The sequence below is a fragment of the Dendrobates tinctorius genome, unplaced genomic scaffold (assembly GCF_039654945.1).
Source record: "Dendrobates tinctorius isolate UK_male_01 unplaced genomic scaffold, ASM3965494v1 ptg000082l, whole genome shotgun sequence".
NCBI classification, from domain to species: Eukaryota; Metazoa; Chordata; class Amphibia; order Anura; family Dendrobatidae; genus Dendrobates; species Dendrobates tinctorius.
This window is the reverse complement of record NW_027361750.1, coordinates 5,136,547-5,158,762: the sequence shown is the minus strand read 5'-3', so window position 1 is coordinate 5,158,762 and position 22,216 is coordinate 5,136,547. Positions and strand designations below refer to the sequence as shown.

General features: G+C 42.3%; 2 long non-coding RNA genes across 2 annotated transcripts in view; one reads left to right on the top strand and one right to left on the bottom strand.

Moving 5' to 3' along the window:
* Positions 1–3,070: 3,070 nt before the first annotated feature.
* LOC141097030 (uncharacterized) lies at positions 3,071–3,569 on the bottom strand. Its single transcript, XR_012233832.1, has 3 exons — positions 3,343–3,569; positions 3,208–3,262; positions 3,071–3,135 (listed from the first exon to the last, which is right to left on the bottom strand). It is a non-coding gene; the product is annotated as an uncharacterized lncRNA (long non-coding RNA).
* A 13,382-nt stretch (positions 3,570–16,951) lies between these two features.
* The window catches only part of LOC141097029 (uncharacterized), a 36,686-nt gene continuing 31,421 nt past the window's right edge, over positions 16,952–22,216 (top strand). The window contains exon 1 of the long non-coding RNA XR_012233831.1: positions 16,952–17,046. This is a non-coding gene — a long non-coding RNA (uncharacterized lncRNA). The remainder of the gene's footprint in view (positions 17,047–22,216) is intronic.

The window sequence follows — 22,216 nt, the reverse complement described above, 5'->3', positions numbered from 1 at the left end:
ATATGTATATATGTAAATATAAATATATATATATGGGTGTATATATATATATATATATATATATATATATAAAATAAAAAAAGAAAAATCTGAAATATAGTATCCCTTTCAGAGTTGGATGGCTGACCATCCGGTATAAAGTAAAGAAAAACAAACCATAGTGTACGGCGCAGTGTGTGCAGGCGGCGAAAGACACAATAACCAAACATTATTTTGAAATAAAACTTTAACATTTATTTTACTTAGTTGGTGGAAACTGGGGGGTGTGGAGGGATGAGGAACGGCTTTGGGTGGACTAAGGGGTTCTAGGGGAAGGAGGAACCAAAGAAGTGGGGGAAGGGAGCCGAGGCAAGGAAAGTTGTGAAGTGGGAGGTGAGGGAGGAGGGAGGGTCAGAGTCCTCTTTGTTTTTTTATGACGGTGGCCCGTCGTCTTGCTGCTGTCCTGTCTAGAGCGGCTAGAGCCTGAGGACTGGCTAGACCCCGGGGACGGCCTTGAGCCTCTGGACCGCCTTGAGCCTCTGGACCGCCTTGAGCCTCTGGACCGCCTGGAGGCTGTGGACCGGCTGGAGCTGGGGGACCGCCTGGCGCTTGTGGACCGCCTGCCAGGATCTTGTACCTGCTGTGGCATGCTGGTGGTGGTGGATGTCCTGGTAGGGGCCGTAAATATTGAATGCGGGTCCCCCAGCTGATGCTACTCCGAGGTGGTGGTGCTGGTGGTGGTGGCGGTCCATGCAGGCGTGGTGGCTGTGGCGGTCCATACCGGGGTGGTCCTCCCGCTGGTGGTGGTGGTGGCGGCGCTCCAGGCAGGGGTGGTGACGACGGGCCATCCAGTGGTGGTGGCGGCAGCAGTGGTGGGCCAGGCAGGAGCAGCGCTTGGCATGGTGTTGGCGGGTAAGTGTCCAGCTGCACTCGGACTTGGGGCGGTATATTGGTGTCCGGCGAGGCTTGGAAGTGTGGTGGCTGTGCAGTGATATGCAGCAGAAGTAGGTAATGCTGTAAAACGAGTCAGGGGTGGCACCGGTGGAAATGCCACCGCTGACTGCTGCATAATCCTACTCTGCTGCATAGCCTGCATAAAAGCATTGTTGCAGGCCTGCATGACAGTCAACTGGAGGTCAGGGGTAAGGTGTTCCGCCGTGTCCCGAGCTATTTGTGTATAAAAATGATGCGCTGGTCTGGCGAGGTCGACTTCCAGGCGCTCAAGGCGACCCTCGATAGACTTGTAGCGTTGGTCCAAAAGGAGAGTGCCTTGAGGCTACTCTGAAAGACCGAGCTCAATTCAACGAACTCGGGCATGAGAGGCCTGTCCGAGGTCCTCTGCCGCTGCTGGCGGGAAGTGCCCGCAAAACCAGTGGCAGAGACCTGGGACAGGGGAACACCTGAGCGACCAGCTTCCTGGTCTCCAGATGACTGTGGTGCAGACCTGCAAGGTGCTTCCTCGCTGATGGATGGCTGGGAGTGGTCCGGGGCAGCTTGATGAAGGACCGCTTCGGGCCCAGGTTGCAGGGTGCTGCTCCAGGTGCTGTGAAAAGAAAAGAAAGAAATTACTACCATAAATTAACAATCGCCAACTCCTGTGGAATAGAAAAGCACAGAATAAAACACAATACAACTAGAAAATACTTACGTTCGGGAGGCAAGGACCGGTCTTAAAAATGCCAAGGCACGATGGTATCTGTACTTCGTGCCGGTCCTTGCCGCAGCACCACTGCGAACCTGCTTCTCCTGACGGATATCCCTGTTGAAGCAGTCCTTCATCGAGCGCCAACGGGTTCTGACTTTGTTCACTGTGGGGAAAAAAAAAAAAAGAAAAAAAGTAAGACTATGCACTGGAGGCTGTGATCATCCAACTGTGTGTGATGATAGAAACTCCATGAGTTAATAGCATCACACACAGTTGGGTGATCCCGGCCAAGATCACTGCTGCATCACACTGCATTTAAATACTTACGAAAATCCTTGCGGACCCGGGGAGAGGCGTTGTCCCAGCCATCCATCAGCGATTCGGCCACCTCGTTCCAGAGCCGCCGGATCACCACGTTGTCCGAGTGCAGTTGGTGACGGGTGTCCCACAACGGGACTCGCTCCTGGACTAGACGGATGAGCTCGTCGTTGTCCAGGGCGAGGTCCTCCTCCCGCTGTGGAGCCTAGAAAAGAAAGACAAACATTAATCTTTGAAAGATTTTAAAATGAAAAATCTAGAAAACTAGCTGAAGAGCCCGGCGCTGCCCGGGCATAGTAGAACTGTGGTTAGTTATAGAAAATTATAATTATCTTCCATCCCATAGTCCCATGCCCATATACCATCATACATATCCTCCATCCCATAGTCCCGTGCCCATATACCCATCATACATATCCTCCATCCCATAGTCCCGTGCCCATATACCATCATACATATCCTCCATCCCATAGTCCCGAGCCCATATACTCATCACACATCCTCCAATCCATAGTCCCGTGCCCATATACCATCATACATATCCTCCATCCCATAGTTCCGTGCCCATATACCATCATACATATCCTCCATCCCATAGTCCCGTGCCCATATACCATCATACATATCGTCCATCCCATAGTCCCGTGCCCATATACCATCATACATATCCGCCATCCCATAGTCCCGTGCCCATATACCCAAACATACAAACAAACATACACACACACACACACATACATACACACATACACACTTTGAGATTTAGATATTGATACACAAGCCATGAAAAAAATTTTTGTTTTAAATGAAAATAAATGCAAAAAAAGCAAAAATCACCGAAAAAAACAACCATGAAAATTTAAAAAAAATACTTTAAAAATGATTACCAAAAAAAAAAGAAAATAAACCAGCCTAGAAATTAAGTTTAAAAAAAATCTGTAACCAAAAAAGCAGCAAAAAAAAACAAGGAAAATTACCAAAAAATACTAATAAAAATTTACCAAAAACATAAAAAAAATAAACACCTGAAAGAATTTTCAATACAGTTCCAAAAAAAAAGAAAATAAACCAGCATAGAAATTAAGTAAAAAAAAAAACAGTCCGTCTGTACTTACATCCCGTCTTCCCGCCCGCACTTGGCCTTGCTGCTCCTGCCGTTCCTCCGGTGGTGGTGGCGTGGTGGAGGATGAGGTCTGAAAATTAAACAAAAAAAATTAACCACATGTGTATATTTTTACCAATCCATACGGAAGCATGGTACTCACTTCTTCTGCCTCTTGCCCTGTCCCGGGGACATATTCGTCACCAGATGAAGACATGCTGCAATAAAAAAAAAAAGAGACATAAGTACATAGAAATGTATTGAAATTTCAGCCAGACATTAGGTTTTTCATACTTACATTGGTGCAGCTTGTGCTTTTAGCTGTGTGTCCACTCGTTGAGCAGTCTGTTAAGTATTGTGGAATCCCAGTGCCCACACCATTTTATCACCTTGTTTTAATTTTTTTTTTTACTGTCTAGACCACATTCCAGACGTGTTTATCTTAGAAACGCATGCGCATAAAAACGCAAGCGTGCGCAAGACCATGCGCACGCATGCGTTCCCATAGGCTCCAATGTGGTGTTTTTGCGCATTCCGTGCGCAAGCGTGCGCATGCGTTTTTTTGACGAGACAGGGCGGAACCAAAAATGTAACATGTTGCGTCTGGCGCGCCTGGCGCAAAAGACAAAAAAACGCATGCGCACAAAAACGCAAGTATGCGCAAGACCATGCGCACGTCATGTTAAATATAGTTGCGCAGTGCGCATGCGCACTGGTGCGCACGATGCGCTGCGCACAAAAGCGCAAATGTGAAACCAGCCTTAGAGCCTCTTTTTGGAACAGAAAATTTTTTCCAAGCTTCAGAAATAGCTTGAAAAATTGGATGAGAGTTTTCAAATTAATTTTTTATGAAGGAGTTGGTTCAGAATTAGTAGGTGAAGAGGTTTATAATTGTTAAAAGACAATTCTAGTTCATGCCAAGCTGGTGTCTTATCATGTGGCCACCAGAATGCGCTTTGTTTGACTAAATTTGCAGTGTAATAAGCCGTGATATTTGGGGAACCAGCTCCACCATAAGATTTATGATTGTAGAGAATGTTTTTTGCTATTCTGGGTCTTTTGTTATTCCATATAAAGGAATTCAATGAGGCTTGGAGATTTGTAAGAGAAGAAGTGGGAACTTTTAAAGGAAGAGAGCGAAGTAGATATAGGTTTTTTGGGAAGATGTATGATTTAACCATCATGATTCTTCCCCACCAAGAGAGTCCATCATCTCTAGATATACGAAATTCATTAAAAAGCTTTTTGGTAAGAATCTCTAAGTTTAATTTTATAAGAGAGTTTATATTTTTGACAAATTTTAGGCCTAGGTATATCAGCCCATCAGTAGCCCAACCCCAAGGCGAGAGGCCCTCAATTTTTCCTTGGTCTATTCCCAGGTTAAAGCCAAGTATTTTGGATTTAGAGTCGTTTATTTTAAAATAAGAGACCTTGGAAAAAGTCTGGATTAGAGTTTGTAAGGCAGTGATAGAGTTGCTTGGATCGGTAAGGGTAAGAATTATATCATCTGCATATAACGCTATTTTAAAATCTTTATGCAAGGTTTTAATTCCTGAGATCTTTGTACTATTCCTGATTAATTGGGCCAGAGGTTCAATGGCCAATGCGAAAAGCAATGGTGACAAGGGGCAGCCCTGTCTAGTCCCATTAGCTATATTAAACGCAGGGGAAAGATGATTGTTGGAATATACCCTCGCCCCAGGGCTGGAGTACAAAGCCATAATACCTCCCGTGAGTCGAGAATTCATTCCAAATTTTTTGAGAGTCACTTCGAGATAAGACCAATTAAGGCGGTCAAACGCTTTCTCAGCATCAAGAGAGATAACAGTGGCTTTGAGGTTTTTTGAGGAAATGAGCTTAATTATGTTAATGAGCCTTCTCGTACCATCTATGGATTGTCTTCCTTTAATGAAACCTATCTGATCGTTGGAAATTAGGTGTCGGGAGAAATTGATTTAGCCTATTAGCCAAGATTTTTGCGGAAATTTTTACGTCTGTGTTGATGAGGGATATAGGTCTATAATTAAAAACTTGGCTAGTGTCAGAATTTGGTTTAGGGATTACGACAATGGTCGCTTCCAGCATCTCTTTGGGAAATTGACCTGATTGGAAAGCTGAATTAAATACTTTTACAAGGTGAGGGGCCAATAAATTACTAAAAGACTTGAAATAATCATTACTAAACCCGTCTGGTCCGGGTGATTTAAATGTTTTATGTTTTTTTATAGTTTCCAGGACTCCTTGTTCAGTGAAGGGAGAAGACAAAAAAGATAAGTCTTCAGAGTTAAGTTTTGGAAGATTCATGCTGGAAAGGAATGAGCCAATCTCTGAGGTAGTTGGCTGCAAATTAGGGTTATCCTGATTAATATTATACAGATTTTTGTAATAATCGGCAAAAGCCTTTACAATATCTTTAGGGTGGACCAGAGATATACCATTAGAGGAAGTTATAGTGTCAATTCTATTCCGTTTCCGTATATTCTTAATTCTTTTTGACATGTATTTTGAAGGGCGATTTATAGATAACTAATGCTTGCATTTTGCCGATCTAATAGCTGAGTCGTAAAAATTGAATATGAGTTTCCTTAATTGCATTCTAAGATCGGTAAGTGCTGATAATACAGCTTGTTTGCTAGAGGAAACAGAGGATCGACAAAGTTCCTCTTCTTTAGATTTAATTGACTGTTGTAGGGTAAGGATTTTATCCCTGTTAACTTTTTTTTGTCTGGAGGAAATTTGGATCAAAACTCCCCTCAATACCGCCTTGTGAGCGTTCGAACAGGAAAATGGATTTAGGAGGACGGAGTCGTTTTCACTAAAATAATTCTGCAAGGCTGAGCTGATTTCAGGTTTGGTGGAGGGGTTATGTAGCAAAGAGGAGTTGAATTTCCACATGAATTGGGGGTGAGTTGGAGGCCCTATTGTCAATTCTGCAGTTACCGGAGAATGATCTGAAATAGATTTATTAAGTATGGAGACGGAGGAGAACCTTGGCAAGGAGAAGACATCTGTGAGTATCAAGTCTATTCTAGAGGCCGACTGATGGCCATCAGAAAAATGAGTAAATTCTCTAGATGTGGTGTTCAAACAGCGGAATGAGTCGAATAGCTCGTGATTATAAATCCAGCTGTTCAAGGATTGCAATCTTTGTCTGCTGGGGGAGGTGGAGTCTAGTGTATTATCTGGCACCATAGTAAAGTCACCTAATAAAAGTAGAGTTCCTGAGCGTAAGGTGTCGATTTTTTTTCATTAGCTTATTTAGGAAGCTAAGTTGTCTGATGGTGGGAACATAAGTATTAACTATTGTGAAGGTGTGGCCGCTCAATTTGCATAGGAGAATATGATAGTGACCTTTTATGTCCTTGACTTCAGAGAGAAATTCAAAGGAAATTGAATTACCAATCAGGGTTAAAACCCCTGCTTTCTTTCGTGGGCCGCAAGACTCAAATACAAATGGGAAATTTTTGAGATTTATAGAAGAGTGGTTGTCTTTTTTGAACTTCATTTCTTGGAGGCATACAACCTCAGGATGTAACCTATTAATTTCTTTACCAATGGAAAATCTCTACCAAGGGCTATTTAGCCCCCTGACATTATAAGACACAACTTTTATTTTCATGTTACAAGAGTGGCAAGGACCGTATGAAGTGGGCTACATGAAATAAGGAAACCAGAGGGCACCTACCTTTGAAGAACTTAGTTAGCAAAAAAAACCCCAAAAAAAAACTAAAACTGAAGACCTGTTTAAAATCGAAAACAGAAAAACACAAAACAGTAAGAACAAAATTGTCCTTCAGAAAGAGCCTAGCCGGTAGGCTCTAATTCCTCAGTGGGGAAAGTTTGTGTAAGGATCCCATTAGAGGCATCCTTTAGCTGTCAATCATAACTGCACTGTTCCTAGAAGGAAAATAATCTCATGTGATATATGAGTCCATAAAGAAGTAGAGAAGTAAGAAAACCTGTGGAAAGAAGAATAATAAGCAGAGTAATACAGTGAACAAATAATCAAAAAGTGTAGAGAGGCCTTTTAACCAGGAGAGAAAATATGTAGGCAGGGTCTTTCCATTGGATCATCCCGTCTCTGAAGAGGGCCTGGGGTCTTGAGAGTTAGAGTTTCTATGGCGATCGGGTATCCTGCAGTAGGACAGGAAATCTCTTCCTTCCTTAGGCGAGAATAGGACGGTTGTCTTTCCTTTGTAGAATACCAAAAGTTTAAGTGGCAAGCCCCATTTATAGGGGATATTATTTTCCTTCAAGGTGGAGGTGACTGGCTTAAGAGACTTTCTTCCTTCAATCGTTTCCTTTGAAAGATCTGTGAATAGCTGAAGGTGAGCATAGGGTTCTGGAAAACCTCCTAGATCTTTAACCGATTTTTGAATTTTTTCCTTGATCTTGAAGAAGTGGACCCTTAAAATGGTATCTCTAGGTAGATCTTTATCGATATTCCGTGGTTTGGGAAGTCTGTGGATCCTATCTATGATGAGATCCTGGTCTGTAAGTGCCAGTAGTAATTTTTTGAAAATTGTCTTGACGAAGTCTTCTAGTTTATCCGGTGAGATAGATTCTTGTATTCCTCTTATTTTCAAGTTGTTTCGTCTGTTCCTGTCTTCTATATCCGCAACTTTAATTTTAACTCTGTGAAATTCAGATTTGAGGTCATGGGTCTCTTTTGATAAATCATCAGTCTGTTCTTCCACTACAGTTAGCCGTTTTTCGTGGATGTCTAACTTGCTGCTAAATTTATCCAAGGTGGACTGTAAAATTTTATTTTGGTTTTCAAATGATTGAGACATACTGGACGTGATTTTCTGGGTGAGAGTATCCATGTAAGAGTGTATGGATATAACATCAAGATTTTGGGAAGGAGAAGGATTGGTGTTATCATCTTAAATTTTGACCTTTCCGGCGAAAAGTTTGGTGAAATATCTCCAGACTCAGGACTTGAAGCGTCGGCTGGCGATGTGAATTTTTCAGAAGTTTTACCAGGATTTTTCCTTTTTGATGAGAGAGATGTATCCATGACTTCTTTATGAGGAGATCTGGCCTTAAATGGGTTAACGATATCCACTTGATCTTTAAAGTGAGAATTGTTAGAATCCTGAAATTTTTGTGCTTTTTGATGAGTCGTATTAGACACTTTCGTTGATTTGGACACTGGAGTAGCCTTGTGACTCATCTTGTGCCCTATTTTGAATCCTGCCTTGCAGGGATTATATTAGAGAGAATTGATATTATTGGTGATGTTTATACTGAATAAACGTTAAAAATATAGAAAATTCTTGTGTCTTCCTATGCCTTTTTATAAAAGGGACCGTGAGGAATGAGATACACCACCGAATCAGATGGCACTTTTAATATTGTATGATGCATACAGTAAAATCCTTTAACTGCGCACCGATATAGACACGCTCCCTGATATAGACACGCTCCCTGTGACTTTAAATGCAGCCGTGACAGGCAGCTAGTCTTCACACAGGGCTCAGTGACGTCAGTCCCCGCTCATAAAATATGCAACAGGGGAGCCGGCAGTTGATACACAGCACTGCTGAAGAAAGGCAGATCACCCCAGTGGAGCCGCACAGGAGGGGTGGGGAGCGGAGGTATCATAGAAATAGGCACAAATCACGGACAAGTTTGTGTCCTTCCGCCTCACAGATCTGTTTTGACAGGAAAATGGCGTACTTGAGATAGAACGTTGAGATGAAAGAGATCCCTCCGCAGCCATTATAGCTCCCGCAGCCTCCACAAAGCAGGGGAATATAGCTAAATTAGGACACCCTGGGACTTCCAAAGGGTCTAAAACAGACAAGAGGAGATTCCAAAAAAAAAGTCAATGTCTTTTAATTATGCAACGAGAGAAATCCTGTCAGATTAGGCACAGGGTAGGGACTATTTTGTATCCTTCCGCCAACCAGCTGGTATATGAAAGGATTTTTGTAAAAAAAAATCTCCAAAAGACAATAAAAATCTTTAGAATGTGGTAGACAAGCGTGGAGATACTTTTTCTGAGGACAAGGACAGCCGGTGGGTAATGGAGGGAGCAAGGAAAGGATTTTTTCACTCACGGTTCAAAATGGTGTCACCTTGCAGTAAAATGGTGGGAAAAGGCCTCAGATTTCAAAAATGTCTTTTTTAATGTCCAAAGCTCAGACAAGGGGTATCAGAATGTACCTCTGAGTAACGAGAAAACAATCCTTCCGTGGGTTATCGAAGAGAGCGATTTTTCTTTTGCTTTATTTGTCGCTTTAGGAGATGCCTTCTCAGAGATCCTGAGCTGTGCATGTTACACCATCGCCAGCCTCGCCTCACGTTTTGGACCCCGTGCTCATGTTCTGGCTTTCTGGCTCTCGGCTTAGTATTTTGACTACGTGTATTGCTGCTCCTTCTGGTATGTCTGCTCCTGCTAGTTTCTGACTCGGTTCATCTGACTATTGTCTCTCGTTACCTGTGGCACCTGTGCTGTTGCTCAGGGTTGCTGCTCTTAGTGTGTAACCTCTGTTCCCTCACCAGCTCCCCCTGGTGGAGGTTTCACTACATTATCAATAACCTATACATTTAAATGGGATTTTGCACTTTTTTTTTCTTTGGTCATGGATCTGCTGCATAACTTGGCAGATCAAGTGTCCAGTTTGACGCAGATGGCGCAGGACTTTCCTGTGAATCATCAGTCCCTTGTCATGTCTCATACCCACTTACAGAAAGAACTGACTGAGACTATTAAGACCATGCAGGGAAACCCCTCTCATATTGTTTGTCCACCAGGTGACTTTGTAGATGTTATTTTGCACTCTCCTGAACCCTAAGTTAAACTTCCTGACACATTTTCTGGCAAAAAGGATAAATTTCACATATTCAAGGAGAGTTGTAAATTATGGTTTTCTCAGACCCCGATCGTCTGGGGATGAGACTCAGCGGGTGGTGATTGTTATCTCCTTACTTAGGGAGGGTCCCCAATCCTGGGCTTTCTCGTTGCCCCCTACTGCCCCTGAACGAATGTCGGTAGATAGGTTCTTTGAGGCCCTAGGACTTATCTATGACGAACTGGACCGTGTTAGGGTGGCAGAGGACACTATTATGGGTCTGGGGTAAGGGAAGCACTCAGCCGAATGGTACAGCTCCGAATTTCGTCGATGGTCCCCTGAGGTGTCCTGGGACGACTCCACACTGAGGTGTCTGTTCAGGAAAGAACTGTCGGATTGCTTGAAGGACGCTCTGGCTCTCCATCCACCATCCCAGCTCATTGGAGGAGGCTATGACTCAGGCTATCCATATGGATCGGAGACTGCGGGAGAGAGGTGTTACTCAGCGAGGGTTTCCGTTTTTCCCTGCTAACCCTGATGTTTTGCTTCCATCTGAACCTATGGAGGTGGGAGCCACTAACCCCCAGGAGGAGAGGAAACGGCGACGTGATGGAAAGTTGTGTTTTTACTGCAGAGATCCCGGACATTGGAAAAAAGACTGCCCCTCCTGTCCTCCGACTAACAAGTGGCTGAGTCTGGGTGATAATCGTGGAGGTCACCCAGACTCTCAGTTACCTTTTTCTTCATTTTCAAAGATACTGCTAAAGGTGTAACTTGGTGTTGAGAACAGCTTTTTCCATACATCGGCTTTTGTAGAGTGTGGGTCATCCCTGAACCTGATTGACTCTAAGCTGGTGGCTCGCTGTAGATTAGGGACAGTTAGGTTGGGGACTCCCTTAAAAATTCTGGCTATTGACACCTCTCACTAAGGATGGTCTCCATTTCATTTCTAAAGAATTCACCCTCAGGGTGGGGGCCCTACACCAGGAGCACATGTCATGCTTTGCTTTGGATAACCTCCCTGCTGGCCTGGTGTTAGGGTTTCCCTGGTTGCAACGGCATAACCCGGTTATTGACTGGGGGTCCCGGGATATTGTTAAATGGGGACCTGGTTGTTCTGAAAATTGTCTTGCTACTGTGTCTATGTCATCCGTCAGTCTGGAGGGTATTCCAGAGTACCTGAAGGATTTTGAGGATGTGTTCTCCGAAAAGGAAGCTGAGGTTCTACCACCACACCGCCCATTCGATTGTGCCGTGGATCTTGTTCCCGGTGCCAAATTTCCCAAAGCCCGGCTGTACAATCTCTCTGGCCCTGAGCGGTCTGCTATGAAGAAGTATATCTCTGAGAGCCTCCGTAAAGGGCATATACGGCCATCTGTCTCTCTCGTGGCAGCGGGTTCTTTTTTGTAAAAAAAAGGATGGTGGTTTGCGCCCATGCCTCGATTTTCGAGAACTGAATAAAATAACCATAAGAAACACTTATCCTCTCCCACTGATACCTGATTTGTACAATCAATTGTCGGGGGCCAGGTGGTTCTCTAAGTTGGACCTCAGGGGAGCGTACAATATCATCCGTGTGCGGGAGGGGGATGAATGGAAAACTGCGTTTCTCACCTCTGAGGGTCTGTTTGAAAATTTGGTTATGCCCTTCGGTTTGACTAACGCACCGGAGATATTTCAGAATTTCATTAACCATGTTTTTTCTGATTTCATTGGATGCTTTGTAGTTGTTTATCTTGATGACATACTCATATATTCTTCTGATAGAGAAAGTCATATGGGTCATCTTCATGCGGTTCTCCAGAGGCTCAGGTAGAACTCACTCTTTGCCAAATTGGAGAAATGTTCATTTTTTACTCAAGAATTGTCCTTTCTAGGGGTCATCCTGTCCGCTGAGGGGTTTCGTATGGACCCTAGGAAGGTACAGGCCATTGTGGATTGGGTGCAACCCACAGATCTCAAGGGTCTTCAGCGATTTTTGGGTTTCGCCAATTATTATTGAAAATTCATCAAGGGGTTCTCTCAACTGGTCAAACCCCTCACTGATCTCACCCAAAAGGGGGCGGATCTCAAAAACTGGTCAGCTCCAGCTGTGGCGGCGTTTTCTTTGTTAAAAGAACATTTCATGACTGCTCCAGTACTGGTTCAACCTGACTTGTCTAAACCATTCATCATAGAAGTGGATGCCTCTGAGGTGGGAGTGGGGGCTGTGTTGTCCCAGGGGCCCACCACATTAACTAACTTAAGACCCTGTGCCTTCTTTTCTAAAAAAATTTCCTCTGCTGAAAGAAATTATGATGTGGGTAACCGAGAGTTGTTGGCCATTAAATTGGCTTTTGAAGAATGGAGGCATTTTTTGGAGGGGGCTGTCCATTGTATCACTGTCATTACAGATCACAAGAACCTGTCTTACATCGAATCCGCCAAACGTCTGACTTCGAGACAGGCAAAGTGGTCACTTTTTTCCCCGATTTCAGTTTTCCATCACTTTCAGACCAGGTTCCAAGAATGTGAAGGCGGATGCCTTGTCTCGCAGCCTAGATCCGGTATCGCCTCCTGAGCCTCCTTCCTCCATTCTTCAGTGCGGGGTGGAGGTGGCTGTGGTGTCCCCGAGATTGGAGCAGGAGATTCGTGAGGCCCAATATCTTGCTCCTCCGTCCATACCTGAAAATAAGCTCTTTGTGCCTGTCCAGTATCGGTTAAGGGTGCTTCAGTAGTTCCACGACTCAGCTCTGAGTGGGCATCCTGGAATCTCGGCCACTCGTAAAGCCATCACTAGGCTGTTCTGGTGGCCCTCATTGACTTCTGACGTCACTGGCTTTGTGTCCTCCTGTGAAATTTGTGCCCACGCTAAAGCCTCCCACAACCGGCCGGCCGGGGAATTGGTGCCACTGCCAATTCCGGATAGACCGTGGACTCACCTGTCCATGGATTTCATCACCGATCTCCCACCCTCTAATGGCAAAGCCGTGATCTGGGTAGTTGTGGATAGGTTCAGTAAACAAGCACATTTTGTACCCTTAACGGGCCTTGCTAATGCTGAGACTCTATCTAAGCTATTCATTGAGCATGTGATTCAGTTGCATGGTGTGCCTGTCAGTGTGGTGTCTGATAGAGGGGTGCAATTCGTGGCAAAATTCTGGAGAGCTTTTTGTTAAAGGCTGGGCATCAGTCTGACCTTTTCATCAGCCTACCATCCCGAGACCAATGGTCAGACTGAAAGGACCAATCAGTCTTTGGAGTAGATCCTGCGGTGTCTTGTCACATCCAGACAGGATGATTGGTGCTCTGTGATACCTATAGCGGAATTCGCCTTCAATAATCGTGTCAATCAGTCTACTGGTACTTCTCCTTTCTTCTGCAACTATGGGTTTCACCCTCATTTTGGTGAATTCTCCAGAATAGATTCGGAGTGTCCAGGGGCTGATTCGGCCTTTTTGCTGTTGGAGGAGGTTTGGAGGGAGGTTCAGAGAAACATTGGGGAGGCTCAGGGCAAATATAAATTTTTTGCGGATAAACGATGCTCAATGGGGCCGACTTATCAGGTGGGGCATAAGGTATGGTTATCCACCAAAAACATAAGGCTGAGAATTCCCTCTGCTAAGTTGGGTCCCAAGTTTATTGGTCCGTATGAGATTTTAGAGGTGATTAATCCTGTGGCCTTTCGCCTGCGTTTGCCTCCATCATTACAGATTCCTAATGTGTTCCATAAGGCGCTTCTGAAGCCGTCGGTACCTTCCTCTGATGAGTCTCCCTCGCACCCGCCACCTGTTATGGTAGATGGTCAGACCGAGTACGAGGTGGAACAGGTGGTGGATTCTCGCATGCTCCGTCATTCACTTCAGTACTTGGTCCATTGGAAAGGATACGGTCCTGAGGATCGGTCATGGGTGCCAGCGCGTTCGGTCCATGCGGATCGGTTGGTCCGGACCTTTCAAGCTCGTCATCCAGGGTAGCCTGGGGGTCCAGTGGCCCCCCATTGAGAGGGGGGTACTGTCATGGTCCAGTCCGGAGTTTATCTTCTGCTGTCTTCACTCCGGACTGGTCATGCAGGGGTTAATCTCCTCAGCCTCGTTCTGGAGCTAGCTGGGCTATTTCAGTCTCTCACAGCCTGCTGACCAGTGTTAGTGATAGCTCAAGCTTCCAGTTTAGAGCCTCTGACCCTTGTACCTTGGTGATCCTCCTGCCTTTGACTGATATTCACGTGTATGACCCGGACTGATCTCTGACCCCGTCTCTTGGTATTCGTCTCTGCTGTTACGTTACCTCTCTGGCTTCTGACCCCCCGTCTTGTACCCCGACCACGTATTTCGTCTCACGTTTTGGACACCGTGCTCATGTTCTGGCTTCCTGACTCTTGGCTTGGTATTTTGACTACGTGTATTGCTACTCCTTCTGGTACGTCTGCTCCTGCTAGTTTCTGACTCTGTTCGTCTGACTATTCTCTCTCGTTACCTGTGGCACCTGTGCTGTTGCTCTGGGTTGCTGCTCTTAGTGTGTAACCTCTCTTCCCTCACCAGCTCCCCCTGGTGGAGGTTTCACTACTTTTAGATGAGGGAATCCCGAATCTGACACAGATCCAAGAATTGGACTGTGACACCTATGAACCCAGTACTGATTGTATTTATATGTTTTACTTGTAGTTTCACTGCACATCAATAAACCACATTCAATAAAATACAGATTCAACCTACAGTCTCCTTATTGGACCCCGGTATAGTGGTTTAGCTGCCTGTTTAAGCTACATGAAGTCTGCTTCAATTAGTGAGGACAGAACACACACACTAAAAGACGCTTTTTATTGCTAAAACTAGTTTCTGCATCACCATATTTTGGAAGCTATAATTTTTCCATATTTCTGCCAACAGATTCATGTGAGGGATTGTTTTTAGGGATACCATTTGACGTTTTTACTGACACCATTTTCGGGAACATGACAGTTTTTGATCGCTTTCTATTTTGATTTTTGGGAGGTGGAATGAACAAAAACCAGCAATTCAGGAATTGTTTTTTGCTTTCTTTTATGCCATTTTGCGCGAGGTAAAATTGATGAGGCAGCTTTATTCTTCAGATCAGTATGATTACAGTGATGCCACATTTATATAGCTTTTATGTTTTGGCTCTTTTACACAATAAAAACTATTTTATAGAAAAAATAATTTTTTTGGCATCGCTTTATTCTGATTCTGAGCGCTATAGCTTTTTTATTTTTCCATTGATGGAGCTGAATGGCAGCTTGTTTTTTGCAGGACAAGATTACCTTTTTAATACCATGTTTATTCATATTTGTCTTTTTTATCATGTTTTATTCCACTTTTTGTTTGGCAGTATGATGATAAAGCATTGTTTTTTATGGTGTTCACTAAAGTGTGACAGTTTTATAGGTTGAGTCGTTCTGTATGTATAATATGTTAACTTTACCTTTTTACAATAACCTGAGGTTTACTATGGTCGTACTTATGTTTCTCTGTTATGCTGTGTAATCAATTGTGCACGTTTGGCCTATATAGTGTCCCCTTTTTTTGCGACATATTGTCCATTTATCACTTGTTTATTCTTGTATGGAAATTTGATAACATTTTAAGGGACTTTTTGTGCTCATCTATTTATGCCGGGGGGCAACATTTTTATTTTTCCCTGGGCATCTGGTAAAACTATTGCTATTGAAGTGGAATCCCGCACATGATGAACTGGAAATACCGGATCCTTCTATCACCCAGCATAATCTATCAAGTCCCCCCGTACAAATTAGACTGTTGGCCAAACCTGTCGTTATTGTCTCATTTGGTCGATGTTAGTCTAATATGTATGAGAGTCTTAAGGCTGTCAATAACGGAGTGAGACCACCCATTTGTTTCCTAAGACTTGAATGAGCAGCAATTTAGAACAATAATATACAAATTACGTCTTTTACCGCAAAACCCCTCCTGCTCTATAAGATAAGCTTGGACTGCATCTATAATGTGACAGGCTCCCTGATTTATTCACTTTTTCTACAAACATGCCCCTCTGTGTCATGTTTCTGAGCTACATGAACAGTGTAAATTCAGATTGGCGATAGTTAAAGAAAATGATTTGCATTTATAGCTAATTTTATATATTCAGACTCTCGGTGTTTGGAAGAATAAAACTGTTTATAGTCATCTTTCTAAGAAAATTAATTACAATACGTGAAATCAGTTCAGAAAGTTAATTACTAGTTTATTCAGTATTTCTTATGTTGTGTTGTTATTGACGTTTTCTCATTTCCTTCTTAAAGTTTTGCATCAGATTTACTGAAAAATTATTATTATTATCACTCCTGTCATCTTTACACTACTAGCTGTTCATTACAGAACTGTAACTTTAAAACCTACAATAAATCACCTTTCTGTGTCATCACAATTCTCGTGTAGAGAGTTGAAGGGGTTCACTTGAATGTCAAATGTCACATTCACTAGATAGCCCAGGACTTGTTAAGTTTGTGCCATCATGTATCCTCATTTTATTCCAGTGATGGGTATGAAGACCCCCAGCTGTAGAATCTGCAGTATGTGTATCAACAAACTTTTTTTAAAATTAGAAATAAACACACAGACACGATACAAACTTTAAAAACAGAAAATACCTTGTGTTTGTCAGTGATCTAATAACCAATAACATGTGGGGTACATGGGCCAGATATGCTGCACACTGCATCCATTGCAGACCCTCGTGCAGTGCTCCTGGTCTGTTATGACCACTGATAGGCTCCATTGGTTGTATGTTGCCCTAATGGTATCAAACACCAGAAGTGCTACCGAGATTAGGTGAATAGTGAGGATTATGTTATTTTACAGCTTTTTTATAAGTTGGAGAACACCTGTAACATTATGATTGAATGATAGTAATCTTGTCTTTTTACCATCTGTAATAGAACATCAGAATGACTGTATTTAGAGATACAATTGCTGACACTGCACATAATTCTTCTTTCTGTATAATTACTACTATATTTTTATTTGGCAATTTAACTAAATGAGTCTGACAACAACCAGTATCAGTGCATTCACTTACTAGTTCAGATCCCATTCGTTGTCCTCTGACCATGTGATCAGCGTTCAGGACATTGTGTGGGAAAGCTTAATGCTTCACACCACCTGAGGAAGCAAGATCTAAACATGTGAAACGTGCATTGGGGACTATGTTCTTTTAGCAACTAGGAAGATTGCATTATACTATGGGTAAGAGCATTTTTTCCACACACCTGTGAATCGGTACATGTATTTTTGGGCATAAAATTATGCTTTGACCACTGGGTCTTCTACTTGGGACTTTGTACATCCATGTATTTTTTGTACACAGCTTTACAATGCTATATGTACTGCTCTGTTGTTTATATTATGGATTTTCTTGACTTTTATGTTTTCTGGTTTATTAAACATTTTTTTACTTGTATATTGAATAAAAAATATAAAAACCTCCATTTTTTGTTATTGCGGTATTAGTGGTGTGTTAGAGTACATTACACACGTGTTACATCGATTTTCTGGAAGCACTGACTATATTCAAATTATGTTCATATCTATGTTAGAAATTCTGTTTTTTTATTTCATTTTTTGCACAGAAAAACCTCATTCATGGATCTGGCGGAGACACATAGGACCTTATTGTTCATTACATTTTTTCTGGTTTCCATTATGGTGCAGTTCATTTTACCAGAGAAAACAGAACAGCCTGCACTACTACTGTATTTTGTCTGTAAAAGTAGCAGAATCTGTGATGGAGGTACCAACACATACTGTATATATGACTATGTTATTCAGCTTGCTGATTTTTAAGCAGCATGGTGGTTCAGTGGTTAATATTGTTGCTTTGGGGTCAAAGTTTAAAACCCACCAAAACAACATCTGCCATGAATTTGTATGTTCTTTGTGGGTTTACTCATACTGTCCAAAGACGTACTGATAGGGAATTTAGTTTGTGAGTCTCAGTTTGGGACAGTGATAATCAGGTTTGTAGAGTTAGCATTAGGGCAAGTGCAGACAACTGTGTATTATCTCATCTAAGAGAATTGGTTCGATTATTCAAACCTATGAGAGATTTTGATCAGAGTGTGATCATAGTGTGCTCCGATTTTCTCGGGTGAGGAAAAGATGGAGAAACCTTTTTTGCCATCTTCTCCGTTATATCAGTCCATAGAAACTGGGCCACACTCAGATATCATCCAAGTGCAGTCTGAAGTTTTCCAGCATTGCTAGAGGAGGGCTTATTCAATGGGGCTCTAACACAGAGGATATGTGACTATTCACATGTCACCTTTCCAATTGTTCCTATTTACCATTCCCTCCCTAAGGTCCATAAGGATTTATTTCCACCTCCACTACACCCTATAGTGGCAGGTATTGGATCTTTGGGAGAGAGATTAGGAGAATGGGTGGATCATTACTTACAGCCTCTGGTGAAAGAGATCCCTAGTTACATCAGAGATACCAAAGCTTTAGTTACCATGATGGAAAATTTTGTATGGGATGATCAACACTCCTGGATTACAAGAGATGTGGTTTCATTATATCCATCGATCCCTCATGGGGTGGCTATAGATTCCTTAATTTATCACTTAGAAACATTTAGTAATTATGCTATAGAAATCAAGGATTTTTTGGTAATGGCAGTAAGGTTTTTACTTAGTCACAATTACTTCTCTTTTAATAGCAGATTTTTTCTGCAGAAGACTGGAGTCAGCATGGGGGCCAAGTTCTCCCCGTCTCTGGCAAATTTAGTTATGGCCAGATGGGAGGAATTGGTCCTATATGCTGACTCAAACCTTTTTTCTAAAAGCCTGGTGTGGACAGGGCGTTATATAGATGACCTAGTCATTATATGGAAAGGAACACAGGAGGAAGCCTCCAGTTTTATAAACAGCATTAATGTGAATGATTAGCCTTTACACATTTTTGGAATAAAAATTCAGTGAATTTTCTAGATGTCACATTAACAGCAGGTCTAGATGAAAATGACAAGAAAAAAATCTTTATTAGCCCCTACCGCAAAAGCACTGCCAAAAATACATTACTGGCAGCTGATTCTTGCCATCCTCAACATGTGATAAAAAACATCCCCATAGGAGAGCTTATAAGGTATAAACGAAATTCGACTGATCCAAAAACATATAAAAATGCACAGGAATTAGTCAATATGAGACTTAAAAACAGAGGATATCCAAATTGGATGTTACAGAGAGCAACCAAAATAGTCAAGGATATTGGTAGAAAGGATTTAATAATAAATAAAAAAACAACAAAAAAAACACAATTTCCAAATAATAAAAAAAAAATTTTCTCTACTCCATATAGTCTTCAGTATAACAACATAGTCTCTATTATAAAGAAATATATTCCAGTGTTAAGTCAGGATCCAAAACTAAAACAAATTATTGCAGAAAACCAAATTACTTATGTAGCAAAAAAAGCACCTACTTTGCAGGATAAACTATCGCCGAGTCTGTATTTGAATTCCTCGCTGGAAACCAGTGACACCCGGCTGAAATTAAAGGGGTTTTTTAAATGTGGAAATAAGAGATGTACTTGTTGTCAATATGCACATAAAATCAACAAATTTTCCTCATTCCATAGCAACAAAGAATATTCTATTAACAGTTTTTTGAACTGTAATTCCACCTACGTAGTATATTTGATTGACTGTACATCATGTTGTAAACAGTATATAGGTTGTACAACGGGAAAACTGAGGAAAAGAATTAGAAGACACATTTCTGATGCTATTAACCCCTCCAGCTTTAATCCATCAGCGGTCTCCAGGCATTTTTCACAATTTCATTCTGGCAATTTTAATAGCTTCAGGTTTAAAGCAATAGAGTTAGTAACACGGTCTACCAGAGGGGGCGATAGAAAACGTAAACTACTTAACAGAGAATCTGCTTGGATTTTTACTTTGGAAACTAGGATGCCAATTGGCTTAAATAATAGACAAGATCTAATTAGAATTTATTAAAAATCCTTAAATTATGATTCTTATGTTAATAATTACAACCTGCTTTGTTCTAAGTATATAAATATGCTTTTTTGAGCAAAAATTATATTATATTAGTATTGTGGAGGATAACATGAGAATGAAATCTCTGTATATATATATTGTTATATCATGTATTGTAAAATATTTGTAAAATATAAGGAAAAATTACTGCTAGCGTATTAGCTTTTGTTAAGGTTAACACTTGTTTTTAAATAGTTAATCTTATAGGTGGATGCCCACAAGTGTGATCTATTAACGCTTAATCAACTATAGCACCACCTATCTTAGGATCTTTTCCTTCTTATATCCCAGAAAAATAGCAATGTGTATTATGGCAATGATAAAGGTTTAGCCGAAACTCGTCTTGCCGTGCGCTTTGCAGCAGTAATTTTTCCTATTTCTGCCTACATCTATAATATGCTGCTTGGATAAATATTTTTAATCTACGTTTGAAATAAAGAAAAAGATTTTTTAAGTACTTCAAACTTGGCTCGCTGGATTTATCTCCTTTTCGCAATTATTGTTGGCAAGAGCTCCTGTCATTTATCCGTTGCTGAGAGCCTATACAGTATAGCAGCTTATCTTTTGAATCTACCGGGTAAGCTGGCATTTTTTCTTTTTTATTGAAGTTTTCCAAGGACTCATTGACTTGCATTCAGAGATTTTTTCCTCGAACTGGCTCGGTATGTGGGAAAAATCTGATATGTGCCCGAACCCATAGAATAATAGGTCCGAGTGCGATACGATGTTTTTTTGGATTACACTCAGACCAAAAATACAGTCACGAGCCTTAATACTAATAAATGAATACAAGATATACAAAACAAAGCATTCTAAATAAATATAAGAGAGGTAAGATCACACAGACCTACATAGTTTCCCTTATAAACCATGTAAAAAGCCATATAGTTAACCTTGTGAACAGGTTGTGATTTACATATACTAATTCCTTACCATGTCGGGACGTCCAACTGGTATTGTTTCCCTGATCCAGTATTTGTTGCTGTCGCCATCTGTTATTCAGAAGAGTACTAACCCTCTGTCCATTTACAAACACGTTCACAATTTCCTGTTTTATAAATGAAGATTTAAAGCTATTAAATTAGACATTTGTGAAAGTAACCGTATTGTACAGGTAGAAATCAGACTCTGGTTTTGGATGTTGCCTGGTATGTCTCAGTGATGTCATCTCCATGATCCTATTTAAGGCCCATTAGGTCACATCTGTGTTTAGGATTAACATTCAAGACTTCAGTTTGATGCTATTACGCATGCAGGTGGCACACGTGGTTTCGCAAATCCACTGTGCCACGGGGCTGGGCTTGGCTGGGAGGGGTGTAGCTAAGCAGCTACCAGGTGTTCACTGGAGTTCCTGATGGAGTCATGCTTGGCTGCAGGTAGCCGCCAGGTACCACTTCTAGGCAGTCCCCAGTATTGCAGCTGCTTACCCCAGAGGTCAGGTACGCAGACACGGATATGCACTCAGACTTCATTCCAACTACTAAGTTCTGGATCCTCAAGCAGAACTGTTACTGACACGGAGGGACAGAATGTATTCAGGCACCCCCGGAATGGCTTCAGGGTTCAAGTGCCACTGATTCGGCTTCAGTGTTTGGAGACTGGTTGTAGCAGTCCAGAAACACGGAATACACATTCAGGATGCCAGGACCAGGGGTTTGAGGTCAGGACACTGGCCACACCAAGACCAGGGGTTAGGGTTCATGACCTGGCCACACCGGAATAAGGAGTTCGGGTTCAGGGAACTGGCCATGCCTGGATCAGGGGATCTAAATGTGTTGCTTGGCGACTCCCTAAGTGAAAGGGAGTCTTTAATACAAGGTGTCTGTTAGCTAGTTAGCTATTCCCTGGGAGCAATCTTGCAGGTGAATACTAACACTAAATGCTTCTCAGCTATAGGCTGAGGGCATTTATCTATATGTGCGCGCTGTCCCTTTAAGAGGTGTGGCACGCATGCACTGACCAGGTAGCAGGAAGCAGGGAACACGCGGTGGACAACATCGTGGAGCCAAGGTTTTTGGTATGCCAGCATCTCTGCATGGAGGGTGAAGGGGGAACGATGCAGTTTTACTGGCCATAGTGTTACAGATGCACTCCACCTTCTGTGTACACCGTGCTTTACCTGCTTCAATGCCTGCTCAATTCCTCTTCATCCGCCCTGCTGCTCCTAAGTGTGCAACATCCTTGCTCCGCACATGCCATCCTGCCAGCTGAACCAACTCACCAGGGTCTCTGTACCCATCTAGGCTTGGGGCTTAAAGGTGTTGTCCTTTCCAAATCAATAAATCTGCTGTCACTGAGGATTTGCCGGTTTCTGACCCGGGACTAGAGGGTATGTATAAGTTGTACATACTCCCGGCA